At 42.4% G+C, this 26,381-nt stretch overlaps 1 long non-coding RNA gene across 4 annotated transcripts in view; it reads right to left on the reverse strand.

Moving 5' to 3' along the window:
- The window catches only part of LOC132385238 (uncharacterized), a 237,053-nt gene that overhangs the window by 123,571 nt on the left and 87,101 nt on the right, over positions 1-26,381 (reverse strand). The window contains exon 1 of one of the 4 annotated variants that reach the window (XR_009509115.1): positions 25,610-25,853. The exons of the other annotated variants lie outside the window; for them this stretch is intronic. This is a non-coding gene — a long non-coding RNA (uncharacterized LOC132385238). Of the gene's footprint in view, positions 1-25,609; positions 25,854-26,381 lie in introns of those variants that run through there. 4 annotated transcript variants of the gene reach the window in all.

Raw genomic sequence — 26,381 nt, forward strand, 5'->3', positions numbered from 1 at the left:
TTGTAGGGTAATAACTGTTCCTGAACCTATACCTCCTGCTGAATGATAGTAGCAAGAAAAGGGCATGGCCTGGTGATGCACCATCAATAACTCTCGGAGACGTGAGGTGAGATATAGGCTTTTATTCGCTGGAAGAGAGCAGTCAGCAGCAAGAGATCACCATACGACATCCTGGAGACTGAAGGGGGAGCACTGCCTCCAATCGCCTTTATACAGGGGTCTGTGGGAGGAGCCACAGGAGCAGTCAGCGGAGGGGGGGGGGGGGTGTCCAGGCAGGTATATGTAGTTCACCACACCTGGATGATAAGAATCCTTGACAGTGGACGGTCCTTTCTTGTAGCAATGTTTCAAGTAAGTGTACTCAATGTATATTTTGGATGCCTGGAAAGCTATAGTAGCTAAATTACTGAATATATTAAAGACCGAGATAGACTTTTGATCTATAGAAGGTCAAAGTTTATGCAAACAGGAAGGCAGGTGAATGTTTTGATCATTACATGTGATAGCCATTGGATAATTCAGCCATGGAATAGTTTGGTTATTGGGTGGTCTTGTCATTGGGTAGTCTGACCATTGAATGGTCTGCATTGATTGGTCTGGTCATTGTGCAGTTTTGCTGTTGGAGGAGCTGGCCATTGATTGGTTCAGCCAATCAAGGTAGCTTGGTTCATGGATAGTCTGGTCATTAGAGAGACCATCTATTGGTAGTTTGTAAACTGAAAATAATATTCATTAGATATTCTCAGTACGCAGAGCAAGAACGTCTGTTCCTGTGACCATCCCTGCTCCCTGGTTATCTGCACAAGTTCTTATAAAGTTTACACCAATTAATTTCATACAATCTCCAGACTTTGCTCCCTCACATTCATCTCCACAGCCACTGCTGTTGCGAAAAACTGCCACCTTTCTAAATCTCCTGTGTAAATAGCAACCATGGTCCATTGCCTACAATCTTCCACAATTTATCACTGTTTTTCTTTCGAAAACCTAACGTTATTTTTGGCCTTTACCCATAACTTAACACATAACCCAACAGAGGAGGCTGAAAATGACAGTTCTGGAGAAGAACAGCAATACTTTTATTTTGCTCTGGAACTACATCTCCCTATAATTATCTTTCCTTTCCTGGCAGAACCTACAGATCTTGCAGCGTCAGTTTTATTATGAACTTCTTTGGCTTTTTATGGTTGCATGTTGCGATAAGTTTAAGATCCACAGCTGCTTGCAATAATTTCCACGATGAGTGTGATTAAATAGAGTGAATATTTCAAGTTGAAGATCTTAACTCATTGACTCTCCTCACAGATTCTGCCTGACTTGCTCAGTATTTCCAACAACCAGCCACAGTTTCAGCTTTCCAGCATCCGTGCTTATCTTAACTGTTGGACTAAAACTTATGATGGTGCTTTTGCTAATTATAGTTCAAGAACTATCCAGCAGACATTAATACAATGTAGTGAGAAAGGGGATGGTGTGACATTGACTGGATGAGAACTACAATGTGCAATTTTCAAAAAGGAAGGCACGCCAAAGGCAATAGGAGTTTGAGGAGATTTGGTATGTCACCAAAGACTCGAGCAAATTTCTACAGATGTACTGTGGAGAGCCTTCTGATTGGTTGCATCACTGTCTGGTATGGAGGGGCCAATGTGCACAGGATCAGAAAAAAACTGCAAAGGGTTTTAAATTCAGACAGTTCCATCACAAGCACAAGCCTCCCAAAATCCAGGACATCTTCAAAAGGCAATACCTCAAGAAGGCAGCATCCATAATAAAGGATGCCCACCACCCAGGGCATGCTCTCTTCTTATTATTCCAATACTACCATCAGGGAGGAGGTACAGGAACCTGAAGACACACACTAAACACTTCAGGAACCACTTCTTCCCCTTTAGTATCAGATTTATTTCTGAACACCCATGAGTTTACAGAGAATAGTGCAACAAACAAAAAGCATCCAGTGAGCAGCAGTTCTGTGAGCAAAACCGCCTTAATCAATGAGAGAGGAGAACGGTCAGACTGGTTCAAGCTGACAGGAAGACGACAGTAACTCAATTAACCACATGTTACAACAGTGGTGTGAAGAAGAGCAGAAGAACCTTGAAGTAGATTGGCTATAACATCTGAAAACCACAAACAGACACTCAGTGCCCAGTTTATTAGTTACAGGAGGTACCTGATAAAGCACCCACTGAGTGTATATCCTGATTTTCTGATCATACATAGAACATTGAACAGTACAGTATAGGAATAGGTCTTTTGCCCATGATGTCTGTACCACAAAGCTACCCTGAAGAGTAAACTGATAGGAGAGTACAAAATAACTGGAAAAAAATTCAAACAGGTTAACAAAAATACAGGCAAGAATAAGCATGCTGAGTATAATGTCGAGGATTGGTAGGAAAATCAAAGAGAGCTGTTAATTTGTTTTAAAAGTGAGAGGCTGGGAAATGTTAAGATTCAGACAGACTTGTGTGGCTTATATTTGATTCACATGAAGTTAAAATGCAGATGTAACACATAATTAGAAAAGGAAATGGTACGTCATCTATTGCAAGGTGTTTGTGGTAGAAGATCAAATGAATTTCAATGCCCTTATAAATTGCCTTGGTGAGCTCTCGTCTGGAGAATTATCTGCTGAGTGGAACCTTCATCTCAGGTGCATATTCTGATGCTTCTCCAAACCACAGACCTTCCAAAGTGCAGGTCGCTCAAGCCCCCACCCCGCCACGAACACTGAGTTGACATACGCCAATCACAGCCCAACACCACCTGCCACAATCTGCAACTTTGAGTGCACATGTGCCAGACACAGTACAAGCCTGGTTGAAGGGTTATTCTCAAGAGTGCCCCTGCAGCCCCAGAATTTTTTACAAATCTCCAGAGGGCTCAAGTCAAATCCAGGGGAATTTCTAGGAAATACCAATGAAAGGTTGGCTTGTCATAAAGGAAGCGTAACTATTAGAGTGATTCCTGGAATGTGGAGCTGCTCCCATAAGGAAAGAAGGAAGGAGTAGAAATTAGAAGAAAGCGAGGCAAAATCAGAGATAAACAACATTTTTTAGGGTTGAAAGAGTATGTTTCTCTGGATGTGCTTTCTTGATTTTACATTGGGAATTACTGGCATGGAATAATCCACCAGATTCAAATGAGGTGAAATGCATTGCTCTAAAGATTGGATCCTTGGAGTTCTCAGTCCCAGAGAGCAGTGGGACAAAACCAATATGCTTTTTATACCATCAAAACAAGCCTGCTTCCTCCCTCCTGAAACACATGTGGACAGTCCTCCAACTCCAGGACAAGCTTCCACTCTGCTGTCTAGAATCCAGATGTCTTTCATCACCCATCCACATTGCTGGCCTTCAAGTGCAGAACATGAAGTGGAAGCCTGGACTTCAGATGTCCTTCATCACCTGTCCAAGTCACTAGATTTTGAGCATGGTGTGGAGGCCTGACCTCAAACTCCTCCTTATCTTTGTCCCTAAACATTAATCTGTCCTCTAACTCCCCTCTCTGTCCCCAAAACCATCCCTAAACTTAAAAATGCAACCAAATCTGACCCATGATCTTGACGGAGCCCAGAACTTGGGACCATCTTGAAACAAAAAATACATCATGATCTTCAATCCTTATTTACACTAATTTATTTTATATTATCTCTTCAACTGCAATCTGCCAGATTGTACGACTCAGCCGCACAATTGGGACAATTCATCATGTGACCAATAACCTACCAACCTGTATGTTTTTAGAATGTGGAAGAAAGCCAGAGCACCCACAGGAAGCTCACACTTCACGGGGAGAACGTGCAGACTCTTCCCGGAATGCACCAAAGGTCAGGATCAAACCCAGGTCACTGGAGCAGTAGAGCAGCCATTCTACTACCTGAGCCACTGTGCCATTCTTCAATTGCACCTCTTCTTAACATGCTTCCAATCTGTACCTGGATTTCAATCCTCAGCACAGGCCAACAACAGGGTCAATCAGTTTGACACCACATAGTATTATCTGTTGCTTGACGACTGCTTCATAGACATGGCAAAGCCAAGTTCTGCTCTGAACCGCGCATGGGTTTACAAACTTGGAAATGCTTTTCCCATACAGTTCCAAAACAGATAACAAACCATTAAGGGTTGTCAGCCCATTACCTAATGTGAGGCCACTTCCAGAAATATTTTCGATTGCATTTCATCATCCTCTTTTCCTTTCCAAATTCTCCTCTTCAACGTTTATACCCTGGGTTCTTGGTTCCTGTTAGTTCGAAGCACAGTGCACAGAGTACACTGTACAACTAGCTAGTTAAACCACGAGTCCACATGCTGAAGTGCTTTTTGTTCCCAGTTCAACTATGGTTCAGGGAGATAAAAGTATAACCCTTGAATAAATGACTTGAGCTCCATTAACCTTGGAAGGTTAAAATGTGATTTAATCATACTTAAAATAATAAAGGAATTGAACTGGGTGGAAACGGAAGTTATCTGCTTTTGTGGAGTGAAATTCAATATTAGGGTCTAGATATTGCAGAACACGATTATAAATGCACAGAGAAACCTTGGGCACGGATCTACCATTGTGATGTCAGAAACCCTGATATCTTGGAGCTGAATGTGTCAAAGCATTTTTGCGCATTGTTGAAGACTGACAGTTTTTCCTGAACCAGTCAGGGCCTTGGGATATTGCCAGCAGTATCTGGGTTGAGTGTGGATTGTGGACATTGCTGATGAAAACTCCATGAGAGCTTTGGCAGACAGTGAATGTAGATCAAATAACATGACTAGAATATTGGGGAATACTGATGAACCAGACAATAGTCGATGGCCCAATTAACTTTCCATGATGGTAATGGATTATGCCAATGAAAGAAAGAAGGTTTAGATCTGTGTAAAAGAATAATGTAGAAAACAGAAAGGTATTACAAGTTGATAGCGACAGTTAGTTCCTCACACACCAGCTGCTGAAATTGGAAAATCATGGATGAAGTCTTCATGATACGTCGAGTTGCAGCACTGAGAGTATTGACTAATCTTTCGCATTTATGTGTCCAAAAATTCAACAAGCTAGAGGATCAGGGGGTGAGGAAGAATGGAATTTTGATCACCTTTTACATGCTGTAAATGCCCTTAAACAAGGGTAGGTGTTCCATGATTCCCCAAAAACTCTCCATGCCAATTTTTACCCCTCCCTACCCCATACAATGATATATTCCTCAAAGAACTCCTGCATTGCTCTGTGCAAACACATCCAGCATTACCCTTGCCCGTCTAGCTCGTTGCAAGTGAAAAGTGGGAAGGGTGGTGGAAGGCAAGGGTATTGGAGATTCTATAGGAGAAACCTTTGAGAAATTGTACAATACATTCTGTAATTGTCAGATACTCCATCCAAGGTGTGTCCATGATGTTGGAAATGAATGCCGTTTAATTAATGCAGTGATAAAATTAATTCTATAAAGCAGACAGCTTTGTGCTGGGTGAGGCAGAATCTCTCAAATATTGTTTGTTTTAACCTATCTGGACAGGTGGAAAATACTCCAGTAAATTCAATACACTCAAATTCACTTCATATTTTAATATCCCAAATGGTTTTACAGGAGTATGATTGGGGGGGGGGGGGAATACTGCTGTGTTGGCAGAAAGGATCTATTAGTTTAGTTGCCCAAACTCTGGATTAATGGAGGATGGGAAGTTGGAGGAGTTTCAGCTGAGGGAATGATTAGAGTTAGAGGAACTCTTGGAGGATTGTTTCATGCGAGCAGACAGTAGAGATAGGGGAGTGAGGCTAAGGAAGGATTGCAAAATTAAAAATGAGACTGATGTTTTATTGTTGTCCAAGTTATTGACAGGTACAGAATCAAAGCAGGTAAATGGAATGGGTACAGATTCACCTTGACTACATTGAATGGCGGGGCAGGTTCGCATGTTGAATAGTTAATGTCTTTCCATATTTAAAAGTTTGGCAGATGTCAAATAAAATTCATAGACAATTGGCTATTCCTAGTTTACCCTTCTGTGCTGCAGAAAGAATGCAGAGAATGAATGTTTTGTTTTTAATACCATGAGAATTGTTCACTATAAACAATTCCCAGGTCTCTGTCCTGGGAATTATCAGGTTATCTTGTCTCTGAAGAAAATTTAGATGCTTTTGTGATAATTTGTCAAACTTGTTTCCACTGCACAAGCAGGCCTTTGTGTCAGATATCCTAGGCTTTAATTCAAAGGCTACAGGTGACACACACACCTTCAGTGACCACTTCTCTATTCTAAATCCTCGGGTTTATTTATGACAGATACACATTCACCTCCTTTGTTCTTGTTTGAATTTCAAAGGGAATAGAAAGTGACTTGGAGATCTGCTTCAGTTCCCCACTACTTCTGACAAAATAGGATGATGGTGGATTATTTTTGTTTCTGACAAGAGTCTTACATTGATCCATGTTTAGTAGTACTAAGATTCATCAAAGTTTTTTGAATTAATTTTAAACAGGAGAAGGGTAAGATCTGTAAAGACATGTAAAATTAAATTCCATTTCTTATCTGCCACGTTTAGTAAATTGGTTGTGCAACTTATAAACTAAACCAGACTGACTCTGTCATTACAAACGGCATCAGAAGTGGCACATTACGGTTGGATCACCTAACTCATTTTCATGCTTAGCTTATCTGCCTAGACTCAGATCTCAGAGTCCTACAGCTCAACTTGTCCACGGTAACCAAGATGCCCACCTATGCTAGTCCCATTTGCTCATGTTTGACCATTTTCCTTCTAAACCTCTCCCAGCTGTGTAGCTGTCAAAATGTCTTTTAAATGTTATTATTGTACCTGCCTCAGCCACTTCCACTGGCATCTCGTTCTACATATGTACCATGATCTGTGTGAAAAATTTGCCCCTCTGGTTCAATTAATTCTTCCCCCTTTCACCTGAAACTATGCCCTCTAGTTCTTGATTCCTCAACCCCGGGTAAAAGACTGTGTGTATTCACTCATCTATGCTCCTCGTAGGACCTCAAGGCATAAGAGCAAAATGATACCATTCAGCTTATCAAGTCTGTTGTACCATTCATTCATGCCTGATATTTTTGCAATACCATTCTCCTGCTTCCTCCCCATAACTCTTAACCCTCTCACTAATCAATAACCTATCAATCTTAAATGTACTAAATGACATGGCGTCCACAGTCCTTCGTGGCAACAAATTCCACAGATTCACCACACTCTGGCTGAAGAAATTCTTCCTCAACTTGGTTTTAAAGGGATGTCTCATTATTTTGAGACATCTAAACCTTTCAGTTAATGATTGTAGACACCTCTACAAGATCACCTACATTCCAAGGAATAAAATGAGCCTGCCCAACCTCTCCCATGTTGATGCCTATTTACCTCTAGTCTTGATTACTCCAAACTTCTCGTCATCTCTACTTAAATTTTGTTGCCTGCATTCCATTTTGTACCATGCTCTACATTTCTAAATGGCTAAAACTCCCTGCCTCTTTGCCCCCTTCCAGCCACTCCTTGTAACATTCCTCTAATTAAGTTCTGGGTTGCTTGCATACAGCATGTACTTCATTTTGTGTCTTGGGGTCTGCACTACTTGATAAAGCTTCTATTTTAATGCAAACCTTTGATATATATCACTTTCCAGTAATTACAAGAATCTCTTGTGTCTTATTCAATAAATTCAATTTGATTTCCTTTTGACTTCCTGGTTTGTCAGATCATTTATACATTATTATCACTTTGTGTTTCATGAGAAACAAAAAGTCAACAAAATTGCACAAGAAAGGGCACATTGGAGCAGAAAAAAACCCAAAGTCAGTTATAATTCAAAGTGGTCAAAAGTGGAGGTCGTGTTGCTAGTGAACGTACAATGTCAACATTACAAAGGATAATGAGAAAAGCTGGGGCAAAGGCAAGAGATTGTGATGAGTAACAGAAAAAAATAACAAAATGTCACACTTGCTTAAACACCTGGATGCGAAAAGAATCATCAAAATCAAAGCAGTTAAGGCAATTGCTCATCTTTGAAAGTAGGAGCTGAGGTAATGATGTGCTGGAGCTGAAGGTGAATACCTTCCAACAGCTCCTCACAATATTGACAGGGAATTGGTGCACTTCCCTGAATCAATGAAATCTGGAAATACACACTTGCTCATTCATTTAGATCAGACATTCCCAAACCTTTTTAGGTTACCGCTCCCTTGGGTACGAAACCACAACAACCCTGCACACCCTCCCTTTCCGTCCATTGCATTAAAATCATACTTTGATGTATGATGCACAGTGAAAGAAAATAGGAACTGCAAATTCAAAGCAGTGACAAATAATTCCAGAAATTATTAAATTCTAGTTAAAGCTACAAGTAAAATTATTTCTTGATTTAATTACAGTAAAAACAATCTTCAACAACAATTTTAGAGCATATATTAGTAGTCCAACTGTTCATTGCTTTTTCACCTTTCAGTGAACTGGATGGGCTTGGTGCAGTGATATCAGCTTCTCAACATCAGGCTGAGTGTCACTCAGAAGGAGTCCCACTCAGATCCCCACGCTCAGTAATTTCCAGTCTGTTTCATTGCTTTGAAAGAAGTTGGGCAACTGCACTGAAAGCACGCTCCACTAAATATGACATTGGAAAGGCAATAAAGAACATCTTGACTTTTTTCCACAGTGGAGTATAGTGTTCAGAAGTTTCTTTCTGCAATCCTGATATGATTTTTTGAACCTTGTCATCAGCTCAAAGTCATTTTGCAGTGAGATCAGTTCTTCCTCCATCCTTCCTGTTAATTCCTCATGACAAGTGCTCAGGAATGGATTTATTACCCAATCTGGAATTTGGATCAGGAGAAAATCCCGAAATCTCTCTGACATGCCTTTATGCAGCTCACCCAGGTGGGCATAGCATAATTGAAGATCATCATCTGGTATTCTTTCTTTCTTTTTCAACTCAGAGAGGCTCGGAAATTGCAAAAGTTCACCACAGCCAATGTTGCATTTAAATAGAGTAAACTTGGACAGAAATGTGGAGACAACTGATTTGACTTTGACAAAATTTACATCATTTCCTAGCAGTTGAAGATTGGTTTCATTAAACTTTGCAAAGCATTCTGACAAATAAGCGATGTCATGCCTAATATTCTTGGGTTGATTGCTGTATGAAGTATTCGAGACTTCAAAGAGTTTTATCACAGTTCCAAAAAGTGCATAGGATTGTCTCAGGCAACTTCTTTTTGAGAGCCATTTAACTTCTGTGTGCAGCAGCAGGCGTTCAAGCTGTTCGTCATTTTCAATACAAAGCTCTCAAAATAGTCAAGAATCGAGAGCACGGGACTTGTACTTACTGCTCTGATGACAGTATTTAATGATTTGTGCAACCAATCTCTTAGATTTTTTGTGACACGATGTTGTCCGTGAATTACACAGTGAATGGTACGTATGTTAGGAACAACTTTTCTCAAGAAACTAATAACCCCAAGGCTGTGTCCTGTCGTTGATAGTGTCACATTCGTTGCACAAGTAATAATGTTGGTGAGCGGAATATCCTTCTCTTTGAAAAATTGCTCAACAACTCAAAATATCGACTCCCCCTTCATACCTGTTTCTTATCTCCTTGCAAATAACAACTCTTGAAGCATGATTTCATCATCTATGAAGCAAACATAACCAAGAAGCAAAGATTTGTTCCCTGACAGAGGCATTTCTGTTGTTCTAAGTATGAGGCACAATGTGTCTTCCACATATTCAGATATTTCAATCATCCATCTTTGAACAGTGTTGTCACTGAATAGAATCTCTTTAATTGTTTAACCTGGTGACATATGCAAAACCGTACTCAGAACCTTCTTTACTGCTGGCAAAGTCAGTTCTTCTCCAGTTGTATGGGGCTTTCTAAATTTATCAATGAGCAATGAAATGTTGTATGAAGCACACAAACCATCACTGCTTTGTTGTGAAGTGTTGGTAAACATGTTTTGAAACATGGGCTACTAAAATGCAGTCAAGACCATTCGAAAGGGCAGTCTCTTAACTTTGAACACCATACCCTCAGTCACAGGAACTGCGTCATTGTGAGATTGGAGTATGGGACTCGTACTAGCTAACACTGGACTACAGTAGCGAATGGCAGTAATGTGCAGACCGAGTCCAGAAATTGCACGATTTCTTCAGTCCAGTTTTCTCATGGTATGGCATATACAGAAGTGTCAAATGTTTATAATAAGTAATTCAATTCTTAAATTAAGCCTGTAATACCTCAGCTGCTCCCCCCTTGCTACTGAACTCCACCCTTAGAAACTCCCACCATGCCCAGGAGGGGCGGGATGATATCACCTACTTTGTAATCCATTGACCTAGATGCTGTCTGTCAGCTTCCCACATTGCAATTTATCTGCAATTTAAGAGTATGGCATGAATTATGCTGAGGAACAGAGCAGAGCTTCTGTGCTTTCTCCGCCCTTTCTATCCTCATGTTTTGTTCTGCCTGGTTTGTTCTCACTCTCTCTTTCTCCTGATCCTTGCCTGAGTGAGCTTCTCATCATTTCCCTTTCACTATATATTTCCCTGCGTTCCTTCCTCTTCTGTGCCCCGTGTTGCTTCCTTGTGTTTTTTTCTCTATTTCTTTGACTTTCTCTCCTTTACTCATTCTCTCTGTTGGTAGGACAATTGGCCACTGTAAGTTGCCCCAAGAGTGTAGGTGAGTGGTAGAATCTGGGAGCAGTTGTTGGGAATGAGGGAAGAATAAAATGAGATTAAAGGAGGAGTACAGGAGCAAGATAGACCAGCTGGTTGAGTGGAGCAGCAACAACAGCCTTGCATTCAGTATCAGCAAGACCAAAGCATTGACCGTAGACTTCAGGAAGAGGGAGTCTGGAGAACACACAGCGTTTCTCATCAAGGGGTTGGTCAGTGGAAAGGGTGAGCTGCAACAAATTTCTGGGTGTCAATATCTCAAAGGATGTACCTTGGGCCCAACACATTGATGCAATCACAAAGTAGGTTTAAGATGCTCCTTCACTCCACTAGCCTGCAGGTCACCCTTGGGCGAGGTGTAGCACCTGCTTAGCCCCCCACCCCCAATCAGGGTCATGTGAAGCCATGGAGGAAGTGATGGCTTGTAATATGAGCAGCTGGTGCACATCACAAGTTCTGGCGCTGAGACCAGTGATGCCAGGCCCACAATCTCTAAAGAGTATCGTTAATGGCTGGGTCTATCTGTCTTGTAAAGACACTGTCAAGAGGAAGGAAATGGCAAACAAATTCTGTAGAAAAATTTGCCAAGGATAATCATGGTCATGGAAAGTCCACGATCGCCCACGTTATGGGACATGGCATATAATAATGATGATGACGATAACTATTTTAGGCCTCAATTCTAAGACTGGCAGAAAGTTCTCTTAAAACTCTGCAGCACTACGTAGAGTGGCAGCATTATCTTCTGCATTCCGTTTTCTTTTTACTGCCTCCTTGCACTTAAGTATGATGTGATCTGTATGGGTGGCATGCAAGCACACTTGTACCACATTATATGTGATAATCATAAGCCAGTACCAACACCAATGCCTTTACTGCTGCTCCTGTAGGTTCTCTGACTAAAGGGTGTACATCTTAGGCAGGTGTGCTGCCCACAAGCCCTCCACATGAAGCATGAAGCTTCAGGACATAATGCAGTCTGCGTGAGTCTTGGGTACCTGCTCCACATAAAGGTGACGTAAATCCATAACTGAGGTCCCACTGGTGGGTTCAGGGGCTGAGCGGGGCAGCTATCTCATGTCCAAACCAGCTGCAGCCCAGCCACCCTCAGATGAAGCTTCTGTACCAGTGCTGGGGTGGTTGAGTTGTTTTTGAATTTATCCTTCAACCTGCTTAATGTTCCATTTCTACACGCAGCATGCACCCATTTCCAGAAGCCTCCCGAAAGGAGCCATTAATTTCACTGTTAAGGGTGCTGTATAACGGCAAGTTGTTTTTCTTTTGATAACAGGTAACTGGAGAAGGAGAACAAAGTGTTTCTCCAATAACTCCAGGCATTCAAAATGCCTCCACAGGTCAATCCCATGAATGAGAGCACTGCATTAAACCCCACAGTCACGGCCGTCCTGCACAAATTCTGTGCAACAGTGCAGGCAAGGGGAGTGAGAAACAGAAATCTAATCGCAAGTAATAATGTTGGTGAGTGGAATATCCTTCTCTTTGAAAAATTGCTCAACAACCCAAATTTTTGACTCCCCCTTCATACCTATTTCTCATCCCCTTGCAAATAACAACTCTTGAACCAGGCTTTCATCATCTATGAAGCAAACATAACCAAGAAGCAAAGATTTGTTCCCTGACAGAGGCATTTCTGTTGTTCTAAGTATGAGGCACAATGTGTCTTCCACATATTCAGATATTTCAATCATTCATCTTTGCACAGAGTTGTCACTGAATAGAATAACTTTAATTGTTTAACCTGGTGACATATGCAAAACCGTACTCAGAACCTTCTTTACTGCTGGCAAAATCAGTTCTTCACCAGTTGTATGGGGCTTTCTAAATTTATCAATGAGCAATGAAATGTTGTATGAAGCACACAAACCATCACTGCTTTGTTGTGAAGTGCTGGTAAACATGTTTTGAAACATGGGCTACTGAAATGCAGTCAAGACAATTCGTAACTATGAAAATGGACAAGGGAGAACCAGTGGATGTAGTGTACCTGGACTTCCAGAAAGCTTTTGATAAAGTCCCACATAGGAGATTAGTGGGCAAAATTTGGGCACATGGTATTGGGGGCAGAGTACTGACATGGATTGAAAATTGGCTGGCTGACAGGAAACAAAGAGTAGTGATTAACGGGTCCCTTTTGGAAAGGCAGGCTGTGACCAGTGGGGTACCGCAAGGTTCGGTGCTGGGACCGCAGCTGTTTAAAATATACATTAATGATTTAGATGAAGGGATTAAAAGTAACATTAGCAAATTTGCTGATGACACAAAGCTGGGTGGTGGTGTGAAATATGAGGAGGATGTTAGGAGAATGCAGGGTGACTTGGACAGGTTGGGTGAGTGAGCAGATGCAGTTTAATGTGGATAAATGTGAGGTTATCCACTTTGGCGGTAAGAACAGGAAGGCAGATTACTATCTAAATGGAGTCAAATTAGGAAAAGGGGGAGTACAATGAGATCTAGGTGTTCTTGTACATCAGTCAATGAAAGCAAGCATGCAGGTACAGCAGGCAGTGAAGAAAGCTAATGGCATGCTGGATTTTATAACAAGAGGAATTGAGTATAGGAGTAAAGAGGTCCTTCTGCAGCTGTACAGGGCGCTGGTGAGACCCCACCCGGAGTATTGTGTGCAGTTTTGGTCTCCAAATTTGAGGAAGGGCATTCTTGCTATTGAGGGAGTGCAGCGTAGGTTCACAAGGTTAATTCCTGAAATGGCGTGACTGTCATATGTTGAAAGATTGGAGTGACTGGGCTTGTATACACTGGAAATAAGAAAGATGAGAGGGGATCTGATTGAAACATATAAGATTATTAAGAGATTAGACACACTGCAGGCAGGAAGCATGTTCCCACTGTTGGGTGAGTCCAGAACTAGAGGCCTCAGTTTAAGAATAAGGGGTAGGCCATTTAGAACAGAGATGTGGAAAAACTTTTTCACCCAGAGAGATGTGGATATGTGGAATGCTCTGCTCCAGAAGGCAGTGGAGGCCAAGTCCCAGGATGCATTCAAGTAAGAGTTAGATAGAGCTCTTATAGATAGTGGGGTCAAGGGATATGGGGAGAGGGCAGGAACAGGGTACTGATTGTGTATGATCAGCCATGATCACAGTGAATGGCGGTGCTGACTAGAAGGGCTGAATGGCCTACTCCTGCACCTACTGTATATTGTCTATTTTCTATTGAAAGGGCAGTCTCTTAACTTTGAACGCCATACCCTCAGTCACAGGAACTGCGTCATTGTGAGATTGGAGTATGGGACTCGTACTAGCTAACACTGGACTACAGTAGCGAATGGCAGTAATGTGCAGACCGAGTCCAGAAATTGCACGATTTCTTCAGTCCAGTTTTCTCATGGTATGGCATATACAGAAGTGTCAAATGTTTATAATAAGTAATTCAATTCTTAAATTAAGCCTGTAATACCTCAGCTGCTCCCCACTTGCTACTGAACTCCACCCTTAGAAACTCCCACCATGCCCAGGAGGGGCGGGATGATATCACCTACTTTGTAATCCATTGACCTAGATGCTGTCTGTCAGCTTCCCACATTGCAATTTATCTGCAATTTAAGAGTATGGCATGAATTATGCTGAGGAACAGAGCAGAGCTTCTGTGCTTTCTCCGCCCTTTCTGTCCTCATGTTTTGTTCTGCCTTATTCTGCCTGGTTTGTTCTCACTCTCTCTTTCTCCTGATCCTTGCCTGAGTGAGCTTCTCATCATTTCCCTTTCACTATATATTTCCCTGCGTTCCTTCCTCTTCTGTGCCCCGTGTTACTTCCTTGTGTTTTTTTCTCTATTTCTTTGGCTTTCTCTCCTTTACTCATTCTCTCTGTTGGTAGGACAATTGGCCACTGTAAGTTGTCCCAAGAGTGTAGGTGAGTGGTAGAATCTGGGAGCAGTTGTTGGGAATGAGGGAAAAATAAAATGAGATTAAAGGAGGAGTACAGGAGCAAGATAGACCAGCTGGTTGAGTGGAGCAGCAACAACAGCCTTGCATTCAGTATCATCAAGACCAAAGCATTGACCGTAGACTTCAGGAAGAGGGAGTCTGGAGAACACACAGCATTTCTCATCAAGGGGTTGGTTAGTGGAAAGGGTGAGCAGCAACAAATTTCTGGGTGTCAATATCTCAAAGGATGTACCTTGGGCCCAACACATTGATGCAATCACAAAGAAGGCATGCCAGGGGCTCTACTTCATTAGGAGATTGGGGAGATTTGGTATGTCACCGAACACTCTAGCAAACTTCCCACAAGGACATCTTGATTAGGCAGTGCCTCAACTAGGTGGCAGGAACTTGACCATCCAGGATGCGGCCTCTTCTCATTACTATCAACAGGGAGGAGGTACAGGAGCCTGAAGACCCACACTCTACATTTTAGGAATAGCTTCTTCCTCTCTGCCATCAGACTTCTGAAGGACCATAAAACAAACACCACCTTATTCTTCCCCTTTCACAGTATGTATGTATTTATTTATTTGCTTCATGACTCTTTGCAAGCTGTCCCCACCTTGTACTCTTATTACATTTATTATAATAATTCTACTATTTTACTGGGTGGTGGGATGGAGATACATCTCTACCAAAGTAGGTTTAAGATGCTCCTTGACTCCACTAGCATGCAGGTCACCCTTGGGCGAGGTGTAGCACCTGCTTAGCCCACCACCCCCAATCAGGGTCATGTGAAGCCATGGAAGAAGTGATGGTTTGTAATATGAGCAGCTGGTGCACATCAGAAGATCTGGCGCTGAGACCAGTGATGCCAGGCAGACAATCTCTAAAGAGTATCGTTAATGGCTGGGTCTATCTGTCTTGGTTGGTCCTGACGAAGAGTCTTGGCCCGAAATGTCGACAGCGCTTCTCCCTATAGATGCTGCCTGGCCTGCTGTGTTCCACCAGCATCTTGTGTGTGTTGTTGTTTGAATTTCCAGCATCTGCAGATTTCCTTGTGTTTGTATCACATTATATGTGATAATCATAAGCCAGTACCAACACCAATGCCTTTACTGCTGCTCCTGTAGGTTCTCTGACTAAAGGGTGTACATCTTAGGCAGGTGTGCTGCCCACAAGCCCTCCACATGAAGCATGAAGCTTCAGGACATAATGCAGTCTGTGTGACGTAAATCCATAACTGAGGTCCCACTGGTGGGTTCAGGGGCTGAGCGGGGCAGCTATCTCATGTCCAAACCAGCTGCAGCCCAGCCACCCTCAGATGAAGCTTCTGTACCAGTGCTGGGGTGGTTGAGTTGTTTTTGAATTTATCCTTCAACCTGCTTAATGTTCCATTTCTACACGCAGCATGCACCCATTTCCAGAAGCCTCCCGAAAGGAGCCATTAATTTCACTGTTAAGGGTGCTGTATAACAGCAAGTTGTTTTTCTTTTGATAACAGGTAACTGGAGAAGGAGAACAAAGTGTTTCTCCAATAACTCCAGGCGTTCAAAATGCCTCCACAGGTCAATCCCACGAATGAGTGCACTGCATTAAACCCCACAGTCACGGCCGTCCTGCACAAATTCTGTGCAACAGTGCAGGCAAGGGGAGTGAGAAACAGAAATCTAATCGCAAATTACTACTGGAATGTGTGTGTGTGGGGACGTGGGTATGGGGTTCAATAAACACATGAATTCGCACGCGTATGTGTATGTGGGTCTGCGGGTGATGTAGTATTGGTTTATGTGTATAACTGAAGGTGAGGACATCCTGATGTTCACTTATTAATCTCCCTGATGAGGTCTGCAAATTTCTACTGTATTTCAGCTGTTTCCTAGTGCAGTGGAGTAAATGCAACGGTCAACGTGCACCAACGGATTAAACAGGGAAAGAGGCGAATTGACCTTTTGCTTCAATGAGTTCAAAATCCCATCCTCCCTCAGCTCTTTTTTTTAAAAATCTCCATAAAATGCCAAGTACCAAATTAGTTTTTCTTTTACTCGGGCCTTCCTTCCTGGACAATTAACGCCATTATTTTCTGAACCATCACTGCCTGCTGGAAGCTGCTAATGAATTTTGAGCTGCCAGTTCCCATTAGAAGGAGTCCCAGCCAAGCCTGATTGACCTGTCAGAGGGCATTTGGCGTTCTGGTTCTGAGGTAGTTCATCATGTGCAAAACGCTTTGTGCATTTGGTGACTGGTCAGGAGCAATAACTGCCCCCATCCAACAGAAATCTGACTATTGGAGTCAAAATCAGAGCTTTGTCCTTGCCTTGGAAACGGGTTTGACCAAGTGCATCATGGGCATCTTGGTCATCATGGATGAGTTGGGCAGAAGGGGCCGCTATGATTTTATCTTGTTTCCATCCTGGCTCAGCCTGAAATAGCCAGAGGATGGAAGATGAGTTTTAAGGCTGCTCTTTGGTTGTGGAGTGGGAATATGAACGACACAAGTGATCTAAGCTTCACTGGAAAATATGTGTGCGAGGATGCGGACTGAGGTCTGCTTTGCACCCAGTCCCACTTGTCATATGGCCAGGACTGCTGCCAATACCCCTACACAAGCTCACACACAAAGTATGGCATAGTGAGTAAACTGTTTAAGTTCATTTGTGAGCCTGGAGCCAGAGAAGATAGAAAAAAATTACTTTTTGTTTTGTGTAGAACCTCTGTTACACATGGGATTTTCAAGTGCAATAGTGAGTTAAGCACTTTAATGGCTATCAGTGGCCACTTTATTAGGTACACCTGTACACCTGCTCGTCAGTGCAAATATCTAAGCAGCCAATCATGCAGCGGCAACTCTTTGCATAAAAGCATGCAGACATGGTCAAAAGGTTCAGTTGTCGTTCAGGCCAGACACCAGAATGGGAAAGAAATGTGGTTTGAGTGGCTTTGACCATGCAATGATTACTGATGGCAGACAGGTTGGTTTGAGTCTCTCAAGCAACTGCTGATCTGGGATTTTCATGCACAACAGTCTCTAGAGCAGGAGTTCCCAACCCTTTTTACACCATGAACTCCTACCATTAACCGAGGGGTCTGTGGACCCCAGGTTAGGAACCCCTGCTCTAGAGTTTACAGCGAGTGGTGCGATAAACAAAAAGCATCCAGTGAGCAGCGAATAATAGTGGCCACTTACCAAACACCTTTGGGATGTGGAAGGAAGCTGGAGTACCCAGAGGAAACCAACACGATCACATGGAGAATGTGTAAACTCCACACAGAAAGCACCCGAGGTTACAAACAAACTGGGACCCTGGTGCTTTGAGGCAATGGCTCCACAAGCAATATCATTAGAACCGACACCGATCCAGGTCTAGAGAAGTTTCACATGGGAGGGAACCATCAGCTCTGCCCAGACTCCTCATCAATTCATGGCCATTGTTTAAATCATCCCTGATATGGAACAAGGGACAGGATTGTTCATCATGTGCCCTGCCTAGTATATTTTTCACAAACAACATCATTAAAGCAAGCTTTGCTGTCACTTTTCTCAGGGCTGTTTGTAGGACCCCACTGAAATTGTCTGGCATATTTCCTGCATTGTCTTGGTGACTATAGTTCAAAAGTGCTTCACCGAGCTGTGCCGAGCCACACAACTGTTTCGCTAGGCAGAGCTCAAACACCATCTATAAACTTGCCGATGACGCAACTATTGGTGGCCAAATTTCAGATGATGATGAGAAGGCGTACAGGAGTGAGGTAGGTCAGCTGGTTGAGTGGTGTTGCAATAGTATGAGCAAGGTGGTGATTGTGGTAAGCCGAAAGGACATACTGCAGTGGAAAGGGTGAGCAGATTCAAGTTCCTGGGTGTCAACATCGCTGAAGATCAGTCCTGGGCACAACAATTACAAAGAAGGCACAACAGCGGCTATGTCTCATTAGAAGTTTGAAGAGGTGTGGTGTGTCCCGAAAGCATTCTAATTGTTTGCATCATCATCTTGTATGGAGGGGCACTGCACAGAATCAGATAAAGCTGCGGAAGGTTATAAACTCAGTCAGCTCTGTCATGGGTACTAGCCTCCCCAGCATCGAGGACATCTTCAAAAGGTGGCATCCATCATTAAGGACAGCCAGCACCCAGGGCATGCCCTTTTCTCATGGCTACCATCAAGGAGGGGGTACAGGAGCCTGAAGACACACACTCAACATGTCAGGAACAGCTGCTTCCCCACCACCATCAGATTTCTAAATGAACAATGAACCCATGTACACTACCTCACTATTTTCTTTCTTTTTTATTGTTCTCGTCTTGCACTACTTATTTGATTTAACTTTTATATTATACATATATATTTGCACTGTATGTATATATATATATATATATACGGTATACATACAGACTATGAAAAAGTCTTAGGCATATAGCTAGGGAGCCCAAGACTTCTGTAGTTTTATGGACTACACTGAACTGCTGCTGCAAAATAATAAATTTCATGACATATGTGAGTGATGATAAACCTGATTTTGATATGGGTTTCTGTTGTGGACTGAGAGTGGGACGGGGCCAGGGAGAGCAGAATCATGGTTGGGAAAAGGGGAAGGGAGAGGGGAGGGAGTGGGAAGCACCAGAGAGACGTTCTGTAATGATCAATGAACCAATTGTTTGGAACCAAATGCTCTTGCCTGTGTGTCAGGGCTGGGTGTGCCTGCACCTGCACCACCCCTAGCCCTTGACACTCCTTTGCTGCTGCTTGTCCCACACCCTTCCCGCGGTACTCCACCCTCGCCATTCTCAACATCCTTTGCTCACGCCAGACTCACAAACTTGCTCTCCGCTCCACACTGACAAATACAGTATTGTGAAAAAGTCGTTGGCACCCAAGCTACAGTATATATATATGTGCCTAAGACTTCTGCTCAGACCTGTATACACCGAGACAGCTTTACTCAATGTGAATTATTACATTTCTAGGGAGTAACATGTTTAAACTGGATAACTCTTGAGAGGAGTATTTCCTGTTAGATTTACAACCTCCAATAATTCTTGTGTTATGATGAAGATGGGATGTATACAGAGGAGTTTCAACTTGGTACCAAATAAATGCGCAAGTCAAAATAATCAACGGTGTTATCCCACTCCTGACTTCATGCACTACGCTCTACAAACCTTAAATCATTCTTCACTACTGTCTTCCCTACTCGACCCTCAGCTTTCCTCAACACCTCACTGTTATTGTCACTGCACCTCAAATTCCTCCGTTGGTTCTGCACATCCCATAGTGTACACTGTTCAATGCAGGCAATCTCCTAGTTACATACCCTGAACTGAGTTTTCAATAAGTCAGAATTGAACAATTGCATTGAGGGTCAAATAACATGAACAGTTATTAATTCTCTTTTGTACTTACAATGGTACAGGATCAGAATGTTCCACCTTCAAAGGCCACTTTCATTGGCCTTAAAGCATCAATCAACAATACATTGTTTGATAAAGTATTTTACGAGATTATTTATCTGTCTATTTGTTAATGCATTCATTCATCCATTCATTATTTATCTTTCTATTTATTTTTCTGTCTATTTATTTATTTAGAGCTACAGCACGGTAACAGACCTTTTTGGCCCAACAAGCCCTCACCGCCCAATTACACCTAGGTGACCAATTAATCTATTAACCCCTACATCTTTGGAATGTGGGCGGAAACTAGAGCACCCGACGAGAATGGACAAATTCTTCACAGACAGCGGCAGAATAGAAGCAACACACACAAAATACTGGTGGAACACAGCAGGCCAGGCAGCATCTATAGGGAGAAGCACTGTCGACGTTTTGGGCCGAGACCCCTTGTCCTGAGCCTGTGCTCTTAAGGATAATAGCTTAATAAAAGGATAATGATTATTGGGGGAAGGTTATATGTAAACAGGGTTTTAAAAAAAGACTGCTTGTCTTTTCTTTCAACTAGCTGCTTCCCCTACTTCTTAACTCCTAAAAAATGTTTATATTCCTCCAACTAACTTTCCCATCTTGAAAAATTCCTTGAAGTGTATGAGGGAACTTGCTTAAAGCTGGAGTTTTGTAAGTCAGGTCTTCAGTGACCAGGAGAGCCCCTGCACAGTTAGGACACCCCTCACTGCATCCCTCAATATAATCCTCATTACATGCCTCAGTGCTCCTCTCTGACCCCTCATTGCAATCTTTAGTGCATTTGTGATTAACTTCACTCAACTCCTGACTTTACTTATCACAACAATTTCACACCATTCTTACAACTCTCCTCACTACAGTCCTCACTGCATTCCTCACCACTCTCTTCATTACACTACACAGTACTCACTGCACTTCTATGATTTCTCACAGTGCTCTCACTGCTGTCTGCATTTTTCACTTCATTCCTCACAACACTGCTCACATCCTTCGCCTCTACATAATTCAGTGCACTGCCCACTGCAATTCCCTTTGCATTTGTCACAACACAACGTATGTACCCTCAACACTGTCCTACAATGCTCCTCCCTACACTGATCACTATATTTCACATTACGCGGCTGACGATATCTCTCACTATATTTCTTACTGTCATCCTCATTCTACTTCTCCCCTCATTACCCGCAGCAGATGCTGCCTTGCTTCTCAGTTGTTGCTCTCTCAGAAACTTTCACCATTGCCTGTGCCTGCCTCCAGGAACCCTCTGCCCTCACTACCGGCCTTGAGTGACTGCACTTTCAGTATGAAGAAATATCGTCAAACTCCACTAAATTGCCAGAATTAAGATTATCAGATGGTTGCTCGTGACATCAATGCTTGCCTTTTCTTTACATCTTCAAGAGGCCTTGCTTCAACAGTCATCATTACAGACCCTCACCATCCAGGACATGCCCTCTTCTCATTGCTGCCATCAGGGTGGAGGGACAACAGCCTAATGACCTTCACTGTATGATGCAGAAACAATATCTTCCCCTCCACGATCAGATTTCTGAACGGTCCATGAACCCAAGAACACTATCTCATTCAAGCACACAAAACACTGGAGGAACTCAGCAGGCCAGGCAGCATCTATGGAAAAGAGTAAATAGTCGACGCTTCGGGCCGAGACCCTTCGGCAGGACACTGTCTCATTATTCCTTCTTTGTACTCTTTATTTGTTTTTGTGATTTAGGTGAATTGCTCAACTGCAAAATGACAAAATTCTCATCAGATTAATCAGTGTTAATAAATCTGATTCTGATCACCTCAACAAGTAACGTAGCCCGTGTAACAAGAAAGGGAATTAGTAATCACTGTAATAAATAAAATGCAGTTAGTTTCCTAGCCATTGCTCCAAAGCAACCAGCCAAGACCAGTTGCTAGTTCCCACTGAACAAACTCCACCAAGCAGTAATTAAAGCTACTTATATTAGTGTTCCAGAGTCCAGACTTTAACTGAACTGCATTTTTAATTTAAATTTGCTTGCTTAGACCTGGAGGAAAGCTTGTGAGTGTCAATTAGGGGACAGCGGGATTCAAGGTCTTTTTAAACATCAACAATATTGGGATTGTAGATCTTGTGAAAGGAGGAGCTGATTAAAGTGGGCCAGGGTGATTTGTTTCCTTTTTAATTAAGACCTGAGTTTGCTTTCCTGCAAGAGTTGGTTTTTTTTTGTTCTTATCTAATTGCTTGGCATTGCTGCCTGCCTGATTTGGGGGATTGTGTTTTCCTCTTCAGGCTGAAGCCAATCCCCAGACATTGGGCTTTGTGAAGAGATCTGCACTGAGCAGGGAACAAGCTTTTGCCAACTAGCCTGATGAGCTTTCAAAGATAAGAGTGAATGTCTGTGTGTGAGCCCTTGGCAAAATCTTGCTAATCAGATTAACCTGTTACCGTGACAAATCATGGAATGCCTCCTGGAGGAGTGTTCTATGGTGAAGTGGGGGTGCTGAGGAGTGGTTAAGTAATGCCCTGTTTTGGGTTGCAAGTGCAGTTTACATTTAAAGAAACATCTCACTCAGTCAGGGTTGGTCTATACCCCTCAAAAACATCCAAACTGCGCAATTGTGGTCCTGGGGGGGGGGGGCAATATCAAGCGGTGACCCCAATGGGCAGCTGACATTTGGCACAGAGCAACCTTCACTCAAAATGGACTCATCAAATGGCATTTTATTCACTTGCCCTTGCTTCATACCCGCTCACCTAAGGAAACTCGATCAATCTCGACCTTCAGATTTTTTTTATTGACCCTCAGCTTGTTTGTGCAGGCGTCTGTGAATTTCCTGTGGCCCTGTGTTAAGGCACTGATGATCTAACTGAATGGTAGAACGGGCTCAGGGGTTGGGGGAGTGGGCAGGCCCTGTTGCGTGTCCTACTCCTGTTCTATTTTTCCAAGTGGCTGTTAGAATAGGACTCATGACTTGTGTTTGCTCAACATAAATCACCTTCATTCCCACTTGCAGACATGAAACCTCCATTCATTCATGACGCAGGCATTTACTATGTGAAAGGAATGTATGAATGGAAGTCTTGTTGATCTGGCAAGGAAGCCCATATATGGAGAATAAATATACACTTATTTTCCCACATAGATAAATGAAGGAAAATTACGAATGACTGCCCACATGTAAATGCTAGCTTCCTTAAAGTGAGGTGAGAAACTGTATACAGTTAGTTATTCATATAAAAGAGTTGTGACCAAATTCCTCATCACACAAGGGCTCTCCTGTAACTGGCACTTATTTTTCTGGTGAGAGTTGGCATGGACCCGAAGGGTACGGTTTGCATCAGGTGATGTGCACTTCCGGACCCTGTCTCCTCCGCCCCGGGGATGTGCGGGGATGTGTTTAGCATAAGAGTACTTTAGGTCAAATCTGCTTATTGCTTCCACTCACATCCTGAAACTTCCTGTTCTCCAATGGCTCACAGAAGCAGCTTTGCTGTGCTTTTTTTTCCTGTTTCCCCCTCCCACAGCAAGTTCTTTGTTAATCTGTTTTACTTGTTGATTTTCAGCCCTGTATCACCACACCGGAATAGCTCATTCCTCTTGATCCTTTGTATGGCCTACTTTGTATAATCAGCTCCCAATTTCAAGGTTTCCTTTATAACACAGCTTCCACTTTTCAAATCGAGAAGCCTTTCTCCAGCTCTCATATTTATACTTCCTGTGTTCTGCTTCTCCCACCCCCACCACAGAAGATTTGTAGGATTAACAAACAAAATGCTGGAGGAACTCAGCAGGTCAGGAGACATCTTTAGAGGGAAATGGTCAGTCAATGTTCCAGGTCGAGGCAACCACTAAGTTTCTCCAGCGTCTTGTTTGTTGCTTCAGGCTGCAGCATCTCCACTCAACTCGACTTTGTAAACTTGTTTCTAGTCTGCTTTAGTTGACCGCTTAATTCATATGGATCTATTCCTGTTTGCTGAAAGTAGATCTGATGATGATTGCTTAGATACTGTAGCCATCCTTGTTGGGCCCTGCTTCTGACTGGTCCAAGATGAATTCCTGACTAGTGACAGGACCAGATTTTGATGGCGCTAAGGCAAATTCCCATTCAGGCCGACTGAAGTAACTACAGGCCCTCAAGAATGGGGGCTTGAGGACAGAGAGAGCAGCTGAGCACCAACAGCTCCTAGTAACCACATACCTTTATAATGCTTTCAGGAGTGTAAAGGCTGAAATGTATGTTTGCTAACTATTGGTGAAACAGAAGCCATTTTCCTTAGTCCCTGCCACACACTCCTTGCTATTCAATCCATCCAATACACCTAGCCATCTCTCTCCATGGTAACCAATCTATCAACCCATTCTTCTCCCTGTAAACTAGTCCACCAACCCATCCTTCACAGCACCAACCCATTCACCATCCCTCTCCTGAGCAACCAAACCATCCATCCATCTCTCTCCCTGACAACCAATCCATCCTTCTATGTGGTCATGGTCTGCAGCTGCTTACAGTTATGGCATCATATTTCAAGATTCAAGGTACAAGATTGTTTATTGCATACTTCAGTGCATTAATGTAAAGGAGAACAAAATAATTATTGCACTGGATCCAATGCAGCATTAGAAAAACACAATGAGCATAAAGAACATGATAAAAAAAAACAAAGATACAATAAATATAAAAGCAATCCTATAACCCACAAAGTACAAGTAACTGATACATACATAGACTGATCATGTGTACATAAAGTGATGCTAGGTAATGTGTATGTAGTGCTGGTGGGTTGGGTTAATGGGTGGAGGTGTTGATCAAAGTAGCTATTTTTGAATCTAACGGTCCTGCCATGGATGCCGTGTAGCCTCCTCCCTGACGGGAGAGAGACAAATAGCCTATGAAGCCACTCCTGAAACCTTCATCTAGGCCTTTGTTCCATTCAGACATGCTAATTTTAATGTCCTCCTGCTAACCTCACCAGATGCAGCTTGTCTAAACTTGAGAGGATCAAACATTTTGCTTTATGTCACGCCATTCTGTTTTCCCAGCCTTCTGTATTTGCTTCCAGGTGAAACTATTCTTTAGTTTGTAAATTCTCATCCTTGTTTTCCAAATCCCTCCCTCCCAGGCTGAAAATCCTCAAGGCACTTGCACCTCCTACATAAATTCTTCTCCACCTTTCATCAGTCAACCGTCACACTGTGTTTTTAATTGCTAGGCTCTGGAATTCCCACTCTAAATCCTCCACTTATTGCCTTCTTTTTCCAACTTAAAGGCACAATTTAAACATCTCTTCTCTGACAACACTGTTGACCATATATCACTTTATGTCCCATAGCATCATTTCTTCATTTGGTAATACTTTAGCAAAGATATTTTTATATCCACTTGATGGCCCTGGTCCTATACTCACTGGAGTTCAGAAGAAGGATTAAGGATAAAGGATCAACTTTATTCACAATATATATCTACATCTATTAGGAATTTGCTGTGGTGTGTTAGCAAACAACAGCACTCAACAATTATAAAGAATAAAGATTTATACAAACTTAAAGGTTTAAGTACAGATATAGAATAAATGTGCATAAATACATAAATACAGAATGAGAAAGGCTCTCTTTGAAACATACCGAACAATGAAAGGCCGAGCTAGAATGGTCATGAAGAAGATGTCTTCAACTGTAGAAGAGTCTACATAGGACCAGAGGGCACAGCCTCAGAATAGAAGGATGCCTCTTCAGAGAACAGAGATGAGAAGCAATTTCTTTAGCCAGAAGGTGGTGTATCTGTCAAATTCATTGCCGCAGATGACTATGGAGGCCAACTCATTGGATACAGTGCCTATAAAAAGTATTCACCTCCCGGAAGTTTCCATGTTTTATAGTTTAACAACATTGACTCACAGTGGATTTAATTTGGCTTTTTTGACAATGATCAACAGAAAAAGTACTTTCATGTCAAAGTGAAAACAGATCTCTACAAAGTGATCTAAACTAATTATAAATATAAAACATAAGATAATTGATTGCATAACTATTCACCCCCTTTAATATGATGCACCAAATCATCACTGGTACAGCCAATTGGTTTTAGAAGTCACATAATTAGTTAAATGGAGATCACTGCGTGCAGTCAAGGTGTTTCAATTGATTGTAGTAAAAATACCCCTGTTTCTGGAAGGTCCAACTGCTGGTGAGTCAGTATCCTGGCAAAAACTACACCGTGAAGACAAAAGAACACTTCAAGCAACTCTGCGAAAAGGTTATTGAAAAGCACAAGGCAGGAGATGTATACAAGAAAATTTCCAAGTCACTGAATATCCCTTGGAGTACAATTAAGTCAATAATCAAGAAATGGAAAGGATATGGCACAGCTGTAAATCTGCCCAGAGCAGGCCGTCCT

The sequence above is a fragment of the Hypanus sabinus genome, chromosome X2 (assembly GCF_030144855.1).
Source record: "Hypanus sabinus isolate sHypSab1 chromosome X2, sHypSab1.hap1, whole genome shotgun sequence".
Classification (NCBI taxonomy): Eukaryota; Metazoa; Chordata; class Chondrichthyes; order Myliobatiformes; family Dasyatidae; genus Hypanus; species Hypanus sabinus.